The sequence below is a fragment of the Eupeodes corollae genome, chromosome 1, assembly GCF_945859685.1.
Source record: "Eupeodes corollae chromosome 1, idEupCoro1.1, whole genome shotgun sequence".
Classification (NCBI taxonomy): Eukaryota; Metazoa; Arthropoda; class Insecta; order Diptera; family Syrphidae; genus Eupeodes; species Eupeodes corollae.
Genome location: NC_079147.1, coordinates 229,278,244 through 229,295,918, shown reverse-complemented (window position 1 = coordinate 229,295,918; position 17,675 = coordinate 229,278,244).

Genomic DNA, 17,675 nt, shown 5'->3' with positions numbered 1-17,675 from the left:
TGGACCCTATATTTTGTAAAAAAAAAAATTTATACTTAACGCCTTAAAATACTCCCACTGCAACCAGAATCTTACCTTCATCTGCAATCAAATAGGTGCATACTTTAAGGAAACTTAGGCGGCATAATAACACACGTGGTTACAATATTGATTGTTTTTGGAGTCGATCAATAGGAGTTTTTAATAAAACGATTAACTCACTTTTAGGTACCCTTCAAAATGTACGTAGGTATGGACGAGTATGTACAGTTGTGTTCATAAAAATAGCAGTGCTCTCCAAATAATACAAAAAGGCCTTAAATATTAACGTTATAATATATTTCATTGAATTTCTAATAACAAACTAAAATATTTCATAATAACAGAAAATTATTATTATTATTATTATTCCAAGCTTTATTCACTCATTGATACTTTAAAATTTACAATAATTTTATAATTACCATTTGATTGAATATATTTACATTACATTTAAACAAGTATGTGTACGTAAAATGAATTAAATTACAAGAAACAAATAATTCAATTAAGGTTTAAAACTAATTTAAATACATACATTATTTGAAAAGAGAGGTATTATTTTAGTTTATCTGAGCATAAGCCTCTCCCAGACTTCTCCATCTTCTTCTATCTAGTGCTTCTCTCCAATAAAGTGGGCATATTTTTCGGATGTCATCCTTCCAGCGTTTATGTTATCCACCTACGCTTCTTTTGCTTTCTAAGGGTATCCATTCGGTTACTAATTTTGTCCATCGATTATCAGGTGTACGTATTACATGTCCTGCCCATTCCCATTTGAGTTTCTTACGCCTGTGTCTAACGTCTTCAAAATTAGTTTGACTTCTTATACTCTAATGGTTATTTTGCTGGGCAATATGAACGTTCAAAATAGCTCTCTGCATTGCTCTCTGACATGATTGGAGTTTCATTTCAGTGTTTTTCGTGGCTTGCCAAGTTTGGCACCCATAGGTGAGGCCTGGAAGAAGTTGAGTCAAACACATATTTCCTTGTTTTATTCGAAATATTCAATGTAAGAAGATGATTAACGTTCCAGAACTGCCCCCAAGCGTTCGTCATATGCTGCTCTATATCCTTTTTTTCTTTGTCTTTGAATGAGATAATCTGACCAAGGTATGTGTGGTCTTCAACGTATTCTAATATATTGTTACTAACACTAACTGGATCAGAAGCACCATTTGTCACAATTTTAGTTTTCTGTTGATTTGTTGACAACCCAATATTTCCGCATTCCGAGCACAGTTCGTTCAGCATCGTTTGAAGTTCTTCGCTGCTGTTTGCGATAATTATATATAGAGGTTTGAAAGACATTTGCCATTTATCTTCAATCCTTTGTCTTCCCAGTCTAGCTTTCTAAATACTCCTTCTAAGGCTGCGGAAAAGAGTGTTGGTGAAATTGGATCTCCTTGCCTTACACCTCGCGATATTTTAAAATCTGGGCTGATGCATTCCGTTTTTATGTGGGATGTTCTCCTGTCATACATTTTCTTTAGGATTCGAACTATTTTTTCGTCTACACCTTGATTGAGAAGCGCCTTCCAAATAAGTCTCTGCTCTACTGTGTCAAACACTTTTGCAAAATCGATGAAGTCAAAGTATATTGTGATGTTATACTCTTTGTATTTTTCTATTATTTACGGTTTGTAGATGATCTATTGTCGAAAAACCTGATCTAAGACCGGCTTGTTCAAAAGGTTGATTTAAATTAAGAGTGGTTTTCATTCTCTCAAATAAACACTTTGCAAAAACCTTCTATATCGATGATATTATGCTTATCGGGCAATAATTGTTGATATCGTCCCTGTTCCCTTTTTTATGTATGAGAATTATTTCCGATTTCGTCCATTGGTCTGGCACTTCCTCGGTGACCAAAACCTAATTGAAGTCAACGAGTTGGCCGGTAAAAAGTTGCCGAACTGTAGGTATTCAGCTAATATCCCATCGTTTCCTTTGCTTTTTCCATTTTTTAAACTATTTATTGCTCGTTCTATTTCACTTTTAAGAAATAGTGGAAAATCTTCTTCCTGGTTTTGTCGCTCTAGAAATACATCATCAGTGTCTACTATGCGTGTTTTGTATAGATCAATGTAGAAGTTTGGAGCTATTTGGTTATTGATCTCGTTTCTTCGATTACTGTCTTTAAGAGGTTTTCATTGAATTTTTGGATGTCTTCTTGACAACGTTTCTTGATGTTCTTCCGTATATACCACATTGAAACAGAAAATGTGTTGCTAGAAAATATTGTTGTAGAAAAATCATTGGAGTCTTTTTTGAAATTTTCGATTTCTTACCAAAAAGTTTCTATAGGGACTACTGTTATCCAATGACGGATCGGGGGAGAGGGGTTGTCGTAGGAGTTTTATAAAGAAACCGTTAGTTGAGATTTTTTTTAATTTTCCCTTGAATTCAAACCTTGTCGCGTTGCGTTGGATATGGCCCCACTATATTTTTAGTTATTTATTTTGGATATAGTTTAAAAGTTTTTTTATTTTAATTGACTTCTTTATTTCTTAAAATAATAACATTACATAATATTAATTTCTAAAGCCTAATTGGTATGGCCTATTTGGCCGTGACCCAAGGGCGGATCCAGACTTTTCATCAAGGGGGGGGGGGGGGTGGTTCACACAATAAGATGAGTTTTTAATCACCGCTTAAAAATGTTCTCTTATGTTTTGTAAAGGATGCTAACAAAATTTAATAATTGCTAAAATGACAACTTTAGTTATCAAATTATTTAGAACAATGTTGTCCGCATTATGGTCTAACTATCTAATTTGGATGACTCATATGAAAGCATTCCAAGATTCGAACCGCTGTCTAAATATGCCATATTTAGGAGCTAAAATACAATAGCTTAGATGGTTTTTGGTGCATTTTGCGCAGAAATGTAGGAAATTGTTCTGAAACGTTGCTTTTTTCCAAAAACAAAACACTCTTTTCTTGTTTTCATTTCTATTAATGCGAAGAACGTTGCAAAACTTTAAAAATCCAAAAAATGAGAGAAGATCTGATATGTAAAAATGTCGGGCTTTTTTTGACGTAGTTTTTTCGAACTGAATTTCCGGGAGTATTTTATTACTATCGTTATCAATCTGCTTACTCGTATTTGGATCTTATAAAGGCGTTAACAAAACTTAAAAATTGTAGAGACAAAAAGGTTTGGTTCTTGAATTTAAGGAAATAGTTGCATTGAAGAACATTATTTCTCTAAAAAAATTAAATTAAAACAAAGTAAGAAAAGTAAAACAAAGTAAGAAAAGTAAACAAATAAGTTTTGTAGCCGTCACAAATTACACGTTTCAAAGCTTTTATATCAATAGATATGAAACGTTTATTATGTTTTTCACTTAGCCATTAGTTTAACAAAAGTGTCACTTGATTTTTTGGGACATTTGTATTATTGAAATTTATGTTTGAATCTCAGTTCCAGAGCATCCAAAGCAAATTCACTTCAAAAGTAGATTTATTTAATTTTTTAAGATCTTTTGTATTCAACAGAAAACCAATTTTGAAAGAAATGAAATGCACGACTGGAAAGAACTTGATAATTTCTTCCAAAAAGTGTGTTAAAAAATATTGCCTATATTTTACATCTAAAAATGTACCTCCAAAATAAGTTCTTTTCAAAAATTTAAATGCCGTTTTATTTGTCAAAAAATCTAGATTTACCTATTTTTTCGAAAATCATTTTAAATTTTGTTTTAAAAATATTTTTGGTATAAAGACTTATAAATATATGATCATTTAACATTCAAATTTCGTAAAAAATGATATATCGAGTTTTGCAAACAAAATTAGTATTTTATTAAAAATAAAAAAAAAATACATTTTTGATCATAAAAAATCATCATCAATTTGATCATTGACAAGAGCTTGCACAGAAAGAGAAGAATTTTGAAATCGTTCCATTAGTTCTTGAGAAAACTTAAAAACAAAATAAAGATTGTTTTTGAGGTGTACCCTTCTGAAACAATACGAAAATATGTTTTTCTTATAGAAAGAAGTCAAATTAAGAACACACAATTTTGAGAAAGTTTTAGAAAATAAAATATGAATGAACCAAAAAATTTGTGTGGGGACTGCTGTTATGTTTTGTATCATAAAAAATTATAAAACTCCCTACAATAATTAGCTGAAAATCTTAATTTCAATCAGAACAATTGTTTGGACTGTAGGAGCCAGGAAAGACAGGCCGACAGAAGTCGATGTCGCAGCAAAAATCACTTCAATAATCACTATTTATGTGTGTCAAAAAAATGTAATAATAAAATTGAAGGCTAGTTTAAGGAATTTAAAGGCAACTTAATGTAAAATTGATGATCTCTTATTCAAGGTTTCTTCTTAAGAACCTGAATATTTGCTCTTTTTCTTAGAAACTAATTTTATGAAAATAATTTAAAGCATGACTAAAGTTTTTTCAACTTCTAAATTGAGCGAAAATCAAAATTTGAGTTGTTCTTGACAGCGAACCACTTTTTTGTGTATGTCGTTAAATTGCTAGTAAATCTTTAAATGAAATTTTTTTATTTACACAACTTAACTGTATAAGCTTTTTGGCTCATATGACCCCCCTGGATCGTCAATTGGTCAAAAAATGATGAATTTGTGCTGCGTTTTTGGAATAGGGCTGAGTATACGATTTATATTATGTTCCTGGTCCAATCTTCAGTCAAAAGTAGTAATTTTAGCAACAAAGCAAACAAATTATCTCCCAGGGGGGGGGGGGGGTCATGACCCCCCCTGTTTCGGAGAATAGCACGATCTCATCTGCATACAAAAGGGCTGGAACAGTCAATCCTTCAACAGTGATTCCACCTCTCACTTCATCAGTAATATCATTTAGGAAAATTATAAATATGAGGGCGCTAAGAATACAGCCTTGCTTAAGACCAGTTACTGTTGCAAACTCCTCGGATATAGACTCGCCATCCCAAACGTTAGCTAAGTTGTTGTCGTACATCGCTCTTAGCACGTTTATAACTTTACTTGACACACCTGATACAGAGAGCTTGTAAAAGAGAGCTTGACGATCGACATCAGAGTCAAAAGCTGCACGGAAGTCTATAAAGAAAGTGTATAATTTCTTCTGCTTTCTTTTATAAAGATCAGCAATGTTCAGCAGTGAGAAAATATAATCTATGGTTGAATAACTTTTCCTGAAACCAGCCTGCAATTCCGATAGAATGTTCTTGTCCTCCACCCACTTCGACAGTCTGTTGTGAATAAGTCCAGCAAATAGCTTAGCGCAGGTATTAGGAAAGGAAATCCCTCTGTAGTTTGCTGGGTCCTCGTAGCTACCTTTTTTGTGAAGCGGAAAAAAAATTGACTTATGAGGCACTTTCGAAAATTCGGTTGAATTCGGATGTAAGAAAGATACATTTTTCCGTGGCGTGTTTGAAGAATTCAAAGGGGATCCGGGATGCAACAACTTCTTTCACTTGGATCGAAAAAGGTGCATCTAAGTACTCATCGAGGATCGAGGGAGCTGCATATTGCACCAAATTACCATTTGCTGAGCGATTGAGAAGGCTGATGAAGTAGTCTCTAAGATCAGATGCCTGCAAACCCAGAGCTATAGTATTTATTTTTCCATTAAGATGCTTAACAGCTTTCCAAAACTCTGAAGATGAGCGAGTGTTATTTATAACAGCAATATTTAAATTTTCAAAGGAAACTCTCTTGGCATAACATAATCGTTTAAAGTTCCTATTCGCATTCGTATATAATTTTCTAAAAATATGTAGGTTGTGGGTTCTTAAAAGATTGAGGTAATTAAACGACAATTTCCTTGCTTTCAGGCATTCAACATCAAACCATTTTTGTTTAATTAATACTTTATTTTTTTGCGGATTGTTTTTCGGGTTTGCTTTCTTAATCATTTCTCGAAGTTAAAAGTTCATTCATTAAATTTTGTAAGAAATTAATGTCTCCAAAAATGGATTTCAAAGTGCTAGTGCCATCATTTTCACCACACCTTAGGCCCAAGGTAGAATCCGAGATTAAAACGTTCCCATCGATGACCAGTTTGTCATCCCTTACTGCAATTTTCTTGTGTGGATGTTTAGCATGGAGCGCTCTTCTAATTCGAATTAGTTTAGCTCGTCGTTGGCGGACATTCGGAGGAAGATCTTTATGTATGCTGATGTTTTTCCCTTTAAGCTTCCCTGAGTTTTTAAGCACATTCCATGCTCTATCTCGAGACTTCATCTTTACAATTATTGTTGCGGTTTGGGCACTACGATTGTGCAATGTGCCCACTGTATGCGGATTCGACACTTGTGTTAGTATCACTTTCATTAAGAAGATGGATTTTGCAGTATCACAGACATCGGAAATGCTGTCGCCAGGTAGGTGCACTACCAAGTTCGATTCTGTGTTCTTTTGTAACATTTTTTCGATTTGCTCCTCCAAGATCTTGTTTTGATTTTCTAATTGAACCACTCGCTGAGTCATGTCTTCATGACGGCACTGCAAGTTAGCAAACTCAGCATGAAGGTGTTGCAGGTCAGCTTTTGTTGCTAGTCGCTTGAAGAGTTCATCGTTGTTTTCTCTAAGTATTTGTCTCATAATTGATTCGACTTTTTGGGCAGATGGTGATCCCATATCGTTAGCTTTTGCAGTGGAGTAACGTTTTTCACTTTGAGAATGCTCAGGAGAGGTTTCTATTAGATTTCTTTTGCTCATTGGTTGAGGTTAGCTTTTCGTTTGCTATTTTACAGCTTAGTGTAACTTATTATATATATTTCTATTTTACTGCCTTAAACTTTTTTACTAAAAGTACTACTTTCAATTAAGGACTGGATCAAGAACATCCAACCCTATTCCAATCGTGAATCACAAAATCATCAACTTTTGACCAATGGACTTTCCGCGGGGGGGGGGCATATGAACCATAAAGCTTATGCACTTATGCAGGCAAGATGTATTTATAAGTAAAGATTTTATTTAAAGATTTGTTAGTAATTTAATGATATTCACTAAAAAGCGGTTTGCTGTCAAAAATAACTAAAATCTTTAGAAAACCTTTAGGAATGCCTTTAATTAATTCTGCAACTGTGTAATTTGTGAGTTATGTTATAAGGTGGCGCAACAGTTCGTAGAAAACCAGGGCCTAATGACTTACAACTCTCAACCAACATGGAGCGGATCTACAGTTTATATGCCGAATCCGAACGGCTAATTTGAGAAACCACTTTTTCATGACAAGAATTACTCTTGGAGAATTTGTCAATTCCTCGCAAGAGGCAGTACCCGTCAATAAAACTTTAGGTGGCACAGGCAGGGATCAAACGCTAAACCTTTGGCATGACAGTAAAACGCCCTTCTTCTTTTTAATTCATTTTTATTAAGTCATTCTTAAACAGAACTTAAAGCTAGACAAAAATTCATAAAACTAGCCTAATTATCCATAACTTAGAACTAACTAATGGTCCCATACGGACACTCTAAGTTAAACTATAACACTAACTACCAATGCCTTTCGGCCCTAAGATCTATTTTACTTCAATTTATATTTTATTTTTTAGAAATTTTGAAAAAAAACTAACATCGATATCTTTTTTTATTTTTCCTTAATATAAAACTTAAAGCTAACTTAAGTCCAACGCACTAACCATCATGCCATGGGTACTGCAATAAAAAAGTAATTTTTGAGTGCAACACTTAATTTTCTTCCTAACTTATTTGTCTTAGAATAGGTTCACGCAAAAAAACATATTTTTCTTCTAGCAGAAGGTCCAATCTACGAGTAAGCAGACCGATACTTACTTAAGGTGGCGCTACAGTCCTGTGTAGGCACCAACCAACAAACTTCTCCGTCTAGTTCGGTCCCCAGCTAGATATCTCTTGTTTCGCGCTCCCAGTTGGGTCTACAGCAGACTGATGATAACGATAGTAATAATAGGCTCCCTAAAATCGAGTTCGAATTTTTCTGGCAAACGTTCTCATTTTTGCATATCTATATATTTTTTTTTCTTTTGGATTGTTTTCGTAGGCTTGTGATATTATCCTTTTTTGGATTTTTTTAAACTTATTTTGAAGCACCGATTTCTAGTTCCTCTTGGATATCGTCAAAGTTCTCAGGTTTGTGTCATTTACATCTTGTAATTACCTTAGGCACAAGTAAAATTAATGTTTAGTCGAGCAGGAGGTGTACTGGGAGGTGGCAAGAACCACCCCACTCGACGATCTGAGCCGTGCGACCACAAGCGTGCTGTAGCCTCTTCCAGTACTCCAAAGAATTCCCCCGTGGAGACCTGGCTCCTAAAAATGGACTAAGCGTATGTACAGAATGTAAGGTTAAGATACACATTATGTTATTTAAATTTTGTCAGTTTTTTTAGAGGACATTTTAAGCGGTTCTCAAAAACTCGTCTTTGTGTTAAGTGTGTGAACCCTCCCTATTTTCAAGTCTTAGCCCGCCCTTGCTATTATTATCTTTGGCCAAAAGAAGCATAGTAATGTTATCTTTGATTAAAATATCAAGTTCAAAAATGTTTACGAATGCAATACTTGGAATATACATTCGGTTGCTATAAGTCACAGGTAAAAAACAACAAATTTGTACTTTAAACGATTTTCCTACCCTACAGTAAGAATATCCTTGTAAATAAGATTTTATTGCGTTTTTAACAGAACTTTGATGCCTGCGATTGTGTGATTTTTTTAATTGCCCATATTTTTATTTAGGTACGATGAAAGAATAAAAACAAAACCTAAAAATAAAAGCTGAGCCTTGCCTTGACGTATCACGTACATATGTACTGTACACACACATATGTTAAATATTATTGTACTTGAATATGGATACAAAGAATTCTACATTTTAAATAAAAACAAACTAAAATAAAATGAAATAAAAATTAAATTAATATAATATACATATCTATACATGTATAGATATTTTTATACCTACTTTTTACATTTAATTAAAATAATCCCTTCGCAGTCATGTGTGAATTTTGATTTAAAATAAGCGATAGTGTAAATTTAATAAGCCTTTTTGCTATTTTATATCCTAGCTGGTATGTTTTGTAGGCTTATGTATACATACGTCAAACGTACTATATATATAGAGGTATAAGGACACTTGATGTGTGTTTAAGCAATAGCGGTTTTATGCAAACCAGACTATTGGAATAGGTATAGGGGAGGTATGTACTGTAGAAGTGTACACCAATGTCTTTCTTTTTGCTTGGTGCCAGGTGAAAAAGGCTTATTAGGCTACATGCCGTAAAATTACACGGATATGAGTGCTTCATGGGCTCTTGAAAAATACTGTTTTGGAATTTGTGTATGATGATGGTTATACATTAAGCTATGTGTAATTTCCCATCAGCATAACCAAAGAGCATACATTTTCTTGGATCTCTTCTTGCGGAACTAATCATTATGAATGCTATATTGCTGTGCCTATGTCCTTATGCCTACACATATAGAGCGTCCCTATTTAGTTATACATACATCATTAATATGGGCCACCAACACCAACACCAACACCAGCACCTCCCATCCCACCTACTGCTCTGAAGTATACGGTTAATATGTGATTTTTCCATGCAGATGAACATTAAATAGCTTTATGACAAGTGAAAATCACATCAAAAAGATCAAACCGCAGACTTAGAGTGGGAAGTTTCCACATCACGTGGCGATAAGGACCATACACTTGCAGCCGAAAGGTATACAAACTCAAGCCTTACATTCACAAAAAAGGTCCTTCCATGAATTTCTCTAATTCATTTTCTTGAAATATACTTTTCTTTATTGAATGCTTGTTTTTTAAGTTTGATTATAATTTTAAATAAAGCAATGCTTATTTTCGAATCGCGTCTTCTCTGCAACCACGTACTGTACGGAACCCACTACTGCTTTTATTTTACCCCTCATTGTGGAATGGATGGAATGACATCTTCTTGACGCATTTATGATTGTAGATATAGGTAAAACTGTTCTGTTCATCTTGCACCACTTGAGCTTCAACCACGGGTAGAAATCCAACAATAATTATGCTTGGGTTTTCCCCCAATTTGTGTCGACTCGAAAATATTGGTGGTCCCCAGAACTCCACCTTTTTTCCTGATCTCTTTGACATGAACTTTGAATGATAGCAATTAAGGAACATCATTACAGGAAAATAACATCAGCAATTAAATTGCAAATTTGAAATCGTTCCAAATGATAAACTTTTAAAATAGGTAGGTATTAGGTCCTACTTTGATTTATATACACATATATATTTTTAGTTATAGCTGTGAATGTAGATGCACATATTTTTATCGTTGTCTTCTACCAAAAGAAGAATAATTTTGTGTTGTATTGCCAAGTAACTTAGAGACAAAAAAAGTTATAAAGTATACCTTTGTGATATTATACTTAACTTGCTGCGGACGACGACGACGCGACGAGGTAGTTTTATCCTTTAAGGAACAATAGGTACCTACCTACATCTGATATGCACTTTAAAAGAGTTAAATCGACAAAAGAACAATAACTTGTCATAGAATAACCAAAAATAAAGTCAGACGGTTTGAGCTTGCTTCCACGAATATAAAAAGAATATGAATACAAATTTTAAAAAGTTTATAAAAAAGTTTAAATTGTTAACAATATTCAAATCCATTTATAGACTGTGTCTGGAAGAATGTTCAAAAAAGTAATTTTAAACCTTCGATTTTCTTAAAAGAGCTTGTCAAAAAAATACATTTTTTCCATCATTGTTCCCGACCTCATCGAGATATACATTTAAAGGTAGGTCTTTCCAAGCTCTATCAATACCTGCAAACCAAAACGTTCTGCGAGCTCTTGTTTCAGAAATATTTGTGGTTAACTAAAATTAGAGAATTTCAATGCAGACGAGCGACGAAAAGTATCTGTCAGTGGCGTTATATCCGCAACCAAGCCCTCAAGAAATATGCGGCTTTCAGTAGTCTGTAGCTAAGAAATACACCTTTCCAACGATGTGCAAATCTACGCAATACTCGACAATTTTTAGTTTTTCATTTTTTCGACAAAATCGTGGGCTACCCCTTGTCAAAACAATACATTTTTTCCATCATTGTTCCCGACCCCATCGAGATAAGCATTTAAAGATAGGTCTTTCCAAGCTCTATCAATACCTGCAAACCAAAACGTTCTGCGAGCTCTTGTTTCAGAAATATTTGTGGTTAACTAAAATTACAGAATTTCAATCCAGAAGAGCGACGAAAAGTATCTGTCAGTGGCGTTATATCCGCAACCAAGCCCTCAAGAAATATGCGGCTTTCAGTAGTTTGTAGCTAAGAAATACACCTTTCCAACGATGTGCAAATCTACGCAATACTCGACAATTTTTAGTTTTTCATTTTTTCGACAAAATCGTGGGCTAACCCCTTGTCAAAAAAATACATTTTTTCCATCATTGTTCCCGACCCCATCGAGATAAACATTTAAAGATAGGTCTTTCCAAGCTCTATCAATACCTGCAAACCAAAACGTTCTGCGAGCTCTTGTTTCAGAAATATTTGTGGTTAACTAAAATTACAGAATTTCAATCCAGACGAGCGACGAAAAGTATCTGTCAGTGGCGTTATATCCGCAACCAAGCCCTCAAGAAATATGCGGCTTTCAGTAGTCTGTAGCTAAGAAATACACCTTTCCAACGATGTGCAAATCTACGCAATACTCGACAATTTTTAGTTTTTCATTTTTTCGAAAAAATCGTGGGCTAACCCCTTGTCAAAAAAATACATTTTTTCCATCATTGTTCCCGACCCCATCGAAATAAACGTTTAAAGATAGGTCTTTCCAAGCTCTATCAATACCTGCAAACCAAAACGTTCTGCGAGCTCTTGTTTCAGAAATATTTGTGGTTAACTAAAATTACAGAATTTCAATCCAGAAGAGCGACGAAAAGTATCTGTCAGTGGCGTTATATCCGCAACCAAGCCCTCAAGAAATATGCGGCTTTCAGTAGTTTGTAGCTAAGAAATACACCTTTCCAACGATGTGCAAATCTACGCAATACTCGACAATTTTTAGTTTTTCATTTTTTCGACAAAATCGTGGGCTAACCCCTTGTCAAAAAAATACATTTTTTCCATCATTGTTCCCGACCCCATCGAGATAAACATTTAAAGATAGGTCTTTCCAAGCTCTATCAATACCTGCAAACCAAAACGTTCTGCGAGCTCTTGTTTCAGAAATATTTGTGGTTAACTAAAATTACAGAATTTCAATCCAGACGAGCGACGAAAAGTATCTGTCAGTGGCGTTATATCCGCAACCAAGCCCTCAAGAAATATGCGGCTTTCAGTAGTTTGTAGCTAAGAAATACACCTTTCCAACGATGTGCAAATCTACGCAATACTCGACAATTTTTAGTTTTTCATTTTTTCGAAAAAATCGTGGGCTAACCCCATGTCAAAAAAATACATTTTTTCCATCATTGTTCCCGACCTCATCGAGATATACATTTAAAGATAGGTCTTTCCTAGCTCTATCAAAACCTGCAAACCAAAACGTTCTTGTTTCAGAAATATTTCCGGTTAACTAAAATTACAGAATTTCAATGCAGACGAGCGACGAAAAGTATCTGTCAGTTGCGTTATATCCGCAACCAAGCCCTCAAGAAATATGCGGCTTTCAGTAGTTTGTAGCTAAGAAATACACCTTTCCAACGATGTGCAAATCTACGCAATACTCGACAATTATTAGTTTTTCATTTTTTCGAAAAAGTCGTGGGCTAACCCCCTGTCAAAAATATACACTTTTTCCATCATTGTTCCCGACCTCATCGAGATATACATTTAAAGGTAGGTCTTTCCAAGCTCTATCAATACCTGCAAACCAAAACGTTCTGCGAGCTCTTGTTTCAGAAATATTTGTGGTTAACTAAAATTACAGAATTTCAATCCAGAAGAGCGACGAAAAGTATCTGTCAGTGGCGTTATATCCGCAACCAAGCCCTCAAGAAATATGCGGCTTTCAGTAGTTTGTAGCTAAGAAATACACCTTTCCAACGATGTGCAAATCTACGCAATACTCGACAATTTTTAGTTTTTCATTTTTTCGACAAAATCGTGGGCTAACCCCTTGTCAAAAAAAAACATTTTTTCCATCATTGTTCCCGACCTCATCGAGATATACATTTAAAGATAGGTCTTTCCAAGCTCTATCAATACCTGCAAACCAAAACGTTCTGCGAGCTCTTGTTTCAGAAATATTTGTGGTTAACTAAAATTACAGAATTTCAATCCAGAAGAGCGGCGAAAAGTATCTGTCAGTGGCGTTATATCCGCAACCAAGCCCTCAAGAAATATGCGGCTTTCAGTAGTTTGTAGCTAAGAAATACACCTTTTCAACGATGTGCAAATCTACGCAATACTCGACAATTTTTAGTTTTTCATTTTTTCGAAAAATCGTGGGCCCCCTTGTCAAAAAAATACATTTTTTCCATCATTGTTCCCGACCTCATCGAGATATACATTTAAAGATAGGTCTTTCCAAGCTCTATCAATACCTGCAAACCAAAACGTTCTGCGAGCTCTTGTTTCAGAAATATTTGTGGTTAACTAAAATTACAGAATTTCAATGCAGACGAGCGACGAAAAGTATCTGTCAGTGGCGTTATATCCGCAACCAAGCCCTCAAGAAATATGCGGCTTTCAGTAGTTTGTAGCTAAGAAATACACCTTTCCAACGATGTGCAAATCTACGCAATACTCGACAATTTTTAGTTTTCATTTTTTCAAAAAAATACATTTTTTCCATCATTGTTCCCGACCTCATCGAGATATACATTTAAAGATAGGTCTTTCCAAGCTCTATCAATACCTGCAAACCAAAACGTTCTGCGAGCTCTTAATTCAGAAATATTTGTGGTTGACTAAAATTAGAGAATTTCAATGCAGACGAGCGACGAAAAGTATCTGTCAGTGGCGTTATATCCGCAACCAAGCCCTCAAGAAATATGCGGCTTTCAGTAGTTTGTAGCTAAGAAATACAATTTTCCAACGATATGCAAATCTACGCAATACTCGACAATTTTTAGTTTTTCATTTTTTCGAAAAAATCGTGGGCTAACCCCTTGTCAAAAAAATACATTTTTTCCATCATTGTTCCCGACCTCATCGAGATATACATTTAAAGATAGGTCTTTCCAAGCTTTATCAATACCTGCAAACCAAAACGTTCTGCGAGCTCTTGTTTCAGAAATATTTGTGGTTAACTAAAATTAGAGAATTTCAATGCAGACGAGCGACGAAAAGTATCTGTCAGGGGCGTTATATCCGCAACCAAGCCCTCAAGAAATATGCGGCTTTCAGTAGTTTGTAGCTAAGAAATACAATTTTCCAACGATATGCAAATCTACGCAATACTCGACAATTTTTAGTTTTTCATTTTTTCGAAAAAATCGTGGGCTAACCCCTTGTCAAAAAAATACATTTTTTCCATCATTGTTCCCGACCTCATTGAGATATACATTTAAAGATAGGGGTTTATAAGCTCTATCAATACCTGCAAACCAAAACGTTCTGCGAGCTCTTGTTTCAGAAATATTTGTGGTTAACTAAAATTACAGAATTTCAATGCAGACGAGCGACGAAAAGTATCTGTCAGTGGCGTTATATCCGCAACAAAGCTCTCAAGAAATATGCGGCTTTCAGTAGTTTGTAGCTAAGAAATACACCTTTCCAACGATGTGCAAATCTACGCAATACTCGACAATTTTTAGTTTTTCATTTTTTCGAAAAAATCGTGGGCTAACCCCTTGTCAAAAAAATACATTTTTTCCATCATTGTTCCCGACCTCATCGAGATATACATTTAAAGATAGGTCTTTCCAAGCTCTATCAATACCTGCAAACCAAAACGTTCTGCGAGCTCTTGTTTCAGAAATATTTGTGGTTAACTAAAATTACAGAATTTCAATGCAGACGAGCGACGAAAAGTACCTGTCAGTGGCGTTATATCCGCAACCAAGCCCTCAAGAAATATGCGGCTTTCAGTAGTTTGTAGCTAAGAAATACACCTTTCCAACGATGTGCAAATCTAGGCAATACTCGACAATTTTTAGTTTTTCATTTTTTCGAAAAAATCGTGGGCTAACCCCTTGTCAAAAAAATAAATTTTTTCCATCATTGTTCCCGACCTCATCGAGATATACATTTAAAGATAGGTCTTTCCAAGCTCTATCAATACCTGCAAACCAAAACGTTCTGCGAGCTCTTGTTTCAGAAATATTTGTAGTTAACTAAAATTACAGAATTTCAATCCAGACGACGAAAAGTATCTGTCATAGGCGTTATATCCGCAACCAAGCCCTCAAGAAATATGCGGCTTTCAGTAGTTTGTAGCTAAGAAATACACCTTTCCAACGATGTGCAAATCTACGCAATACTCGACAATTTTTAGTTTTTCATTTTTTCGAAAAAATCGTGGGCTAACCCCTTGTCAAAAAAATACATTTTTTCCATCATTGTTCCCGACCTCATCGAGATATACATTTAAAGATAGGTCTTTCCAAGCTCTATCAATACCTGCAAACCAAAACGTTCTGCGAGCTCTTGTTTCAGAAATATTTGTGGTTAACTAAAATAACAGAATTTCAATGCAGACGAGCGACGAAAAGTATCTGTCAGTGGCGTTATATCCGCAACAAAGCTCTCAAGAAATATGCGGCTTTCAGTAGTTTGTAGCTAAGAAATACACCTTTCCAACGATGTGCAAATCTACGCAATACTCGACAATTTTTAGTTTTTTATTTTTTCGAAAAAATCGTGGGCAAAAAAATACATTTTTTCCATCATTGTTCCCGACCTCATCGAGATATACATTTAAAGATAGGTCTTTCCAAGCTCTATCAATACCTGCAAACCAAAACGTTCTGCGAGCTCTTGTTTCAGAAATATTTGTGGTTAACTAAAAGTACAGAATTTCAATGCAGACGAGCGACGAAAAGTATCTGTCAGTGGCGTTATATCCGCAACCAAGCCCTCAAGAAATATGCGGCTTTCAGTAGTTTGTAGCTAAGAAATACACCTTTCCAACGATGTGCCCCTTGTCAAAAAAATACATTTTTTCCATCATTGTTCCCGACCTCATCGAGATATACATTTAAAGATAGGTCTTTCCAAGCTCTATCAATACCTGCAAACCAAAACGTTCTGCGAGCTCTTGTTTCAGAAATATTTGTAGTTAACTAAAATTACAGAATTTCAATCCAGACGACGAAAAGTATCTGTCAGTGGCGTTATATCCGCAACCAAGCCCTCAAGAAATATGCGGCTTTCAGTAGTTTGTAGCTAAGAAATACACATTTCCAACGATGTGCAAATCTACGCAATACTCGACAATTTTTAGTTTTTCATTTTTTCGAAAAAATCGTGGGCTAACCCCTTGCCAAAAAAATACATTTTTTCCATCATTGTTCCCGACCTCATCGAGATATACATTTAAAGATAGGTCTTTCCAAGCTCTATCAATACCTGCAAACCAAAACGTTCTGCGAGCTTTTGTTTCAGAAATATTTGTGGTTAACTAAAATTACAGAATTTCAATGCAGACGAGCGACGAAAAGTACCTGTCAGTGGCGTTATATCCGCAACCAAGCCCTCAAGAAATATGCGGCTTTCAGTAGTTTGTAGCTAAGAAATACACCTTTCCAACGATGTGCAAATCTACGCAATACTCGACAATTTTTAGTTTTTCATTTTTTCGAAAAAATCGTGGGCTAACCCCTTGTCAAAAAAATACATTTTTTCCATCATTGTTCCCGACCTCATCGAGATATACATTTAAAGATAGCTCTTTCCAAGCTCTATCAATACCTGCAAACCAAAACGTTCTGCGAGCTCTTGTTTCAGAAATATTTGTAGTTAACTAAAATTACAGAATTTCAATCCAGACGACGAAAAGTATCTGTCAGTGGCGTTATATCCGCAACCAAGCCCTCAAGAAATATGCGGCTTTCAGTAGTTTGTAGCTAAGAAATACACATTTCCAACGATGTGCAAATCTACGCAATACTCGACAATTTTTAGTTTTTCATTTTTTCGAAAAAATCGTGGGCTAACCCCTTGTCAAAAAAATACATTTTTCCCATCATTGTTCCCGACCTCATCGAGATATACATTTAAAGATAGGTCTTTCCAAGCTCTATCAATACCTGCAAACCAAAACGTTCTGCGAGCTCTTGTTTCAGAAATATTTGTGGTTAACTAAAATTACAGAATTTCAATCCAGAAGAGCGACGAAAAGTATCTGTCAGTGGCGTTATATCCGCAACCAAGCCCTCAAGAAATATGCGGCTTTCAGTAGTTTGTAGCTAAGAAATACACCTTTCCAACGATGTGCAAATCTACGCTATACTCGACAATTTTTAGTTTTTCGTTTTTTCGAAAAAATCGTGGGCTAACCCCTTGTCAAAAAAATAAATTTTTTCCATCATTGTTCCCGACCTCATCGAGATATACATTTAAAGATAGGTCTTTCCAAGCTCTATCAATACCTGCAAACCAAAACGTTCTGCGAGCTCTTGTTTCAGAAATATTTGTAGTTAACTAAAATTACAGAATTTCAATCCAGACGACGAAAAGTATCTGTCATAGGCGTTATATCCGCAACCAAGCCCTCAAGAAATATGCGGCTTTCAGTAGTTTGTAGCTAAGAAATAC